The sequence below is a fragment of the Cucurbita pepo genome, chromosome LG14 (genome assembly GCF_002806865.2).
Source record: "Cucurbita pepo subsp. pepo cultivar mu-cu-16 chromosome LG14, ASM280686v2, whole genome shotgun sequence".
In the NCBI taxonomy this organism is placed as follows: domain Eukaryota; kingdom Viridiplantae; phylum Streptophyta; class Magnoliopsida; order Cucurbitales; family Cucurbitaceae; genus Cucurbita; species Cucurbita pepo.
The window spans coordinates 4989734-4996425 of record NC_036651.1 but is presented as its reverse complement, the minus strand read 5'-3'; the positions used below and the strand labels follow the sequence as shown (position 1 = coordinate 4996425).

The following is a 6692-nucleotide window of genomic DNA, read 5'->3' as shown; positions in this document are numbered from 1 at the left end:
ATGTCAATGATGAAGAAGTGCAAGCTATTGGAAGGTTTGCCGTGGAAAATTTCAGAGTTGGTAGATATAATTTAATTTACAAGCGTGTGGTGAAGGGTCTTTTCAGTCCCATATAGGCTTTGACCCCAAATTTTATAGTATTGTGATAGAAGCTATAAATGACAATAATATAAATTGGTCAGATATTGCAATTGTGAAGAAGTTCCGTCATATGCATCGGACGCTACCGTCATCCTATAAGCTCTTATCTTTTGACGAATTCATCAAATTCCCTCTTCACAAGTAGCAGTATAACTACTAGATTGCTTTCTTTACTTACAATAAATCCTCTCTCTATATGTGCTTGTGGGACATTACTCTCTTTTATCTATAAAAATGGCACAGCCATAATGATATAATAATCCTTATACAAGTATCTATAAAAATGGCATAGCCATAATGATATAATAATCCTTATATAAGTATCTTTTCTTTTTCTCTCGTACCCACGGATACATAACATGTTAAATTAACTCATACTTAAAAAAATATTTTCTCTCTTTTGGAGATGCGGGGTATCAATCCCCGTACCTCTCGCATGCTAAGCAAGCGCTCTACCATCTGAGCTACATCTCCACAATTTTTGCATCACAAAATCCTAAATTTTCGGTCATCAATAATAGTGAAAATGAAGAAATATTGCTACCCAACATGTCATGAATAAGGAAAAATTGAAAAGAAATAATATATTTAATAATGGATAGTCTTATTTTTGGAGGTGCGGGGTATCGAGCTACATCCCCATGATTTTTACATCATAAAACGCTAAATGTCCCATCATCAATAAAAGTGAAAATAAAAAAATATCAAAATATTAACAACAAATAGTTTGGTATGGTGGTTCGGGGCATCGATAATTGTGAAAATGAAAAAATATAATAACAAATTAAATACTTTCTTTTGGAGATGCGGGTTATTAATCCCCGTACAACTCGCATGCAAAGCGAGCGCTCTACCATCTAAACTACATCTCCACAATTTTTACGTCACAAAACCCTAAATGTCTCTTCATGAATAATAGTGAAAATGAAAAAAAATATCACTACTCATTATGTCATAAATAAGGAAATATTGAATAGAAATAAAATAGTAATAACGAATAGTTTCTTTTGGAGATGCGAGGTATCGATTCCCGTATCTCTCGCTGCTTCATTCCCACAATTTTACATCAAAAAACTCTAAACGTCCCATTCATCAATGATATTGAAAATGAAAAACTATCCCCGCTCATTATGTCGTAAATAAGGAAAATTTTAAAAGAACTAATATATTTAGTAATCGTTTCCTTTGTTGATGCATGGTATCGATCCCAATACTTCTCACATTTGATACCAACGCTCTACCATCTAAGCTATATCCTCAAGATTCTTATGTCACAAAACCCTAAATGTCTCATCATGAATAATAGTGAAAATGAAAAAATATCACTACTCATTATGTCATAAATAAGGAAAAATTGAATAGAAATAAAATAGTAATAACGAATAGTTTCTTTTGGAGATATGGGGTATCGATCTGATCCCCGTACCTCGGGTATGCTAAGCAAGCAATCTACCATCTAAGCTACTTTCCCACAATACTTATATCAGAAAACCCTAAATGTCCCGTCATCAATTCTAGTGAAAATGAAAAAATATCTCCGCTAATTATGTCATAAATAAGGAAAGGTTGAATGGAAGTAAAATATTAATAACAAATAGTTTCTTTTGGAGATGGGAGGTATCGATCCTCGTACCTCTCGTATGCTAAGTCGTACCTCTCGCATGCTAAGCGAAGCTACATCCCCACAATTCTTGCATCACAAAACCCTAAATTTTCCATCATCAATAATAGTGAAAATGAAGAAATATCGCTATTCAACCTGTCATGAATAAGGGAAAATTGAAAAGAAATAATTTTCAATAATATATTTAATAATAGATAGTTTTATTTTGGAGATGTGTGGTATCTATCCCCGTAACTCTCGCATGCAAAGCAAGCGGTCTACCATTGGAGCTACATCCCCACGATTCATATGTCACAAAATCCTAAACGTCTCGTCATCAATAATAGTGACATGAAAAACTATCCATGCTCATTATGTCGTAAATAAGAAAAAATTGAAAAGAAATAATATATTTAGTGATCGATTCATATGGAGAAGCAAGGTATCAACTCGTACTTTCCACATCAGAAGTGAGCGCTCTACTATCTGAACTACATCCCCACGATTCTTACATCAGAAAACCCTAAACCTCCCGTCATCAATAATTGTAAAAATGAAAAAATATCTACGCTCATTATTTCACAAATAAGGAAAGATGAAATAATATATTTAGTGATAATGAAAAAATATCTCCACTCATTATTTCATAAGTTTACTGCATCTTCTAGAAACTGATATTGAATCCATCAAACTTTTCAATTCCAGTCTTTGAACTTTCCATCTTCACAGATCGTGGTGAATCTCTCCAACAACGCACACACTTGATCTAAATGAACACAAAGAACATGATAGAGAAAATGTAAGAAGAAATATTGACTAATGGTTTTGTATTAATGACTTTAGGTATGCAAGGAGAGGATATGGAGAATGAAAAATATACATTTAGGAAGCACTGACTCATGGGTATACATATGATTTCAGTTTATTATATATAGCTTCAGTATAGGTAACCGCCTACTATATATAATTATTTAGTATATATATCTCTATCAGATTTTTACTATAAATAGTCAGCCTTCATATCAACATTCTAGGGCCCAAATAGTCAGGGATTGACATCCTGCTAGAACACAAAGTCATTTACATGCCCCTAGCAAAATGCATAGTAGTAACGGAGTCTAACCCAACGATCATTCAGACAAACATCCATCAACCAAGAGGGGTGAAAATGATGACGATAGTACAGTTGAGAAAGAATCTTAGCCATGATGAATCTACACTTGCTTTATTATTTCTTTTCAATCAATTCTTATGTCACAAAGTCCTAAACATCTCGTTATGTCCTAAATAAGAAAAAATTGAAAATGAAAAACTATCCCAGCTCATTATGTCCTAAATAAGAAAAAATTGAAAAGAAATAATATATTTAGTGATCGATTCATTTGGAGATGCAAGGTATCGATCTCCGTACTTTCCACATCCGAAGCGTGCGCTCTACCATCTGAGCTACTTCCCCACGATTCTTACATTAAAAAATCTTAAACCTCCCGTCATCAGTAATAGTGAAAATGAAAAACTATCCCGGCTCATTATGTCCTAAATAAGAAAAAATTGAAAAGAAATAATATATTTAGTGATCGAATCATTTGGAGATGCAAGGTATCGATCTCGGTACTTTCCACATCCGAACCGTGCGCTCTACCATCTGAGCTACATCCCCACGATTCTTACATTAAAAAATCTTAAACCTCCCGTCATCAGTAATTGTGAAAATGAAAAATATCTCCGCTCATTATTTCATAAATAAGGAAAGATGTAATAGAAATAAGATATTAATAACATAGTTTACATATGTGTCACTTGTGTTATTTTAATGTATTTATTTACTTGGTAAATGTCTTTCATACTACAATCTCTTGAAGGAGCATTTTGAGAATCGAACTTTCATAGCACTAGACCAAATGCCCTTGTTATACCACTTGAAACGTATGTATGAAGCCTTAGGCCTAGGTATTGTACCACTTGAAACGTATGTATGAAGCCTTATGCCTAGGTCTTAAGATCGTATTGCAGGAAACACGTGAAGTCCTCGGATGTAGAATTTGTCTTGGAGAATAAAGTTGCAGGAAACACGTGAAGTCCTCGGATGTAGAATTTGTCTTGGAGAATAAAGCCTTGGGATGGGATGTTAAGAAAGACTATGAGTATTAAGAGCATGATGGTAAGTGTAAAATGTCGAATATGAAGTTTAGTTGATTTCGAATATGAAGTCCTTAGATAAGAAAAGATTTAGACATAAGGGCATTTCAAAAATTGAACTCAAAACCTCCTGCACCTCAAGTGAGAATCATACCACTAAACCAAATGCCTTTTCTTGAACACCCAATATTTTTAGCTTCTACTCAAATATATTTTTCTCTTAGTAGTTGGAGGGCTATAAAACGAAAAGTTGAATTGTTATAATATACAAGGGTTATCAAATAAACCAACAACCCAACAAAAGAAACAAACTAATCAATTTTGGTTGGATTGATTCGGTTCAGTTCATCAGTTTGTTTGATTTAATTTTTCTATTTTGCCTCGTATGACAAGAAAATAAAGTTGTATTGTATGCACCTTAGTTTCATTTATGACAAACTCATATGAAACATAATTGCATTAATAGTACTCAGAGTTGGAGTATATAAGCATTTCATGAACTTCAGTGCAATTCATGCTTCATTAAAGATGAGATAAACTTTAGTTAGGTAAGGGGAACTTTAAATTACTTCATGTGGAGCTTCATTTACTATATGCTAGTTACAATCTTTAGGATTGACTAATTGGACACGAATTCATGGATTTACGGAAATTTTTGTGTAATTATCAACTACAACTTATGTTTTCAAATTTTTAGGACATATTTAGGTAGTTATTTTTATGAGTCGTAAACTTGTTTCTTTGCATAATATGGATTTAGTTGAACTATTATTATCGATAAGATGGAGAAAGAAATTGTCTTTGAATTGACTAATAGACCTAGGTTCATCGTTGTTGTCTTTTAACTTGTGATTTTGCAAAAAGCTTAACTAATATGAACTGTCATGTAACAAGAACTTTAAGGTAAATCAAGAATATACCCTACACATCATTCAAGATGGCAATAAAATGGAGTTAAATTGAACGCACTTTAGTTTCATGTTTGGCATGTTCAAGATAAAACATAATTGTATTAATGATATTGAGCCTGGAGTCTATAAGAATTTAATGATCTTAAGAGAAATTCCTGTTTTATTAGAGGATACCAACTTTATATATGGTACTAGGAGTTCTAGAATCTGGATTTGAATCTGGTTAAGGAACGGTAGGATTTGAAAGTTTTGAATTCTAGACAAAATTTATACCTAATTATTTCTTTTTATGACTAATTATAAATTAAGAGAAAAATATTTTTGTAAAGATAGATTTATCTCTAAAGCTTTCGTGACGAAACCATGTTTAGACTAGCAGTTTAAAGTCAGGAGATGCGGTCACAAGTGTGATTATTTTGGATGGGTTCGTAATAGAACTGATGAGGGAGCCTTCAAAGGTTGTGCACCCACAAATGGGGTTGTTATGTAGCGTTAGGTTGTCTTTGTCTTTGAGTTTTTTTGTACTTTTTATTTTTCTAATTGTATCCCAAACTTTTTTTTTCTTTTCTGTTTGGATAAATTTTAACAACACCGTCTTATAATTTAATTTAATTTTATATTTAATGTTGTGTTGTTTTCTCAATCTCATTTTAATTTTACAACATTTTCTTATTTTATATTAATTTACTTTTATTTTTATTTGTTTTCACTCTCAATTTTAGTTTCTATTTGAGTTTTGAACCCTTAACATTTGGGTTTTGACAGATTGGTATCAGAGCAGCTAGATTTAAAATTATATAGATTTTTTCTTAGGATAAAGAGTCGTATATCTCTACGACTCAGCTCGAGGACACGTCTCTCCGCGACCAAGTAAGCAGTCTAACCCTATTTTGTAGTATATGATATGTTGTAAAACTTGTATGAATTTATTGTATGTTTTGATTTTCGTGGTAGTTATAAAATGTCCTTGGACGTTAAAGAGTGAACGTTAACTATATAAGACAATACTGGATCAACGTTATAGTGTCTAGATATGGTGAGGAGGAAAAGAGTGGTCATGAGATATCTGACTAGCCTTAGGAAAACAGAGAGTTGTCGTTGCACAGTGCGAGACCTCTAATCCATGCAATTTTGGTACTAGAAATGAAGAAACTTGAGATGGTCCCTAAACGTCTGTATTACCCTTTCCAATCGCACTTTCTTTGGTTCCCTGGCAGCGTCAACCAGATTAACCCTACGGCGTGACAATCCTTGAGCTTCCACTCCTCCGTGGTCATGGTATCCAGCTTCACCCCCAAAATGGTTCCTGAATATCTTTCTTGTATAGATAATCTTCAATCTACATCTTCTAGAAACTGATATCGAATTCATCAAACTTTTCAATTCCAGTCTTTGAACTTTCCATCTTCACAGTTCGTGGTGAATCTCTCCTCGCTCTAATACCAGTTATTAGAATCACAAAACAACGCACATACTTGATCTAAATGAACACAAAGAACATGATAGAGAAAATGTAAGAAGAAATATTGACTAATGGTTTTGTATTAATGACTTCAGGTATGCAAAGAGAGGATATGGAGAATGAGAAATGTACATTTAGGAAGCACTTATTAATGAGTATACATATGATTTCAGTTTATTATATATAGCTTCACTATATGTAACCGCCTACTATATATAAATATTTAGTATATATATCTCTATCAGATTTTTACTATAAATAGTCAGCCTTCATATCCAACATTCTAGAGCCCAAATAATCAGGGATTCACATCCTCCTAGAACACAAACTCATTTACATGCCCCTAGCAAAATGCCTAGTAGTAATGGAATCTAACCCAAGGATCATTCAGACAAACATCCATCAACCAAGAGGGGTGAAAATGATGACGATAGTA

General features: G+C 33.0%; 1 non-coding gene across 1 annotated transcript; it reads right to left on the bottom strand.

The window, feature by feature from the left end:
- Nucleotides 1-542: 542 nt before the first annotated feature.
- Nucleotides 543-615, bottom strand: TRNAA-AGC. Its single transcript has one exon. It is a non-coding gene; the product is annotated as a tRNA-Ala (tRNA).
- Between the last annotated feature and the right edge of the window lie 6077 nt (nt 616-6692).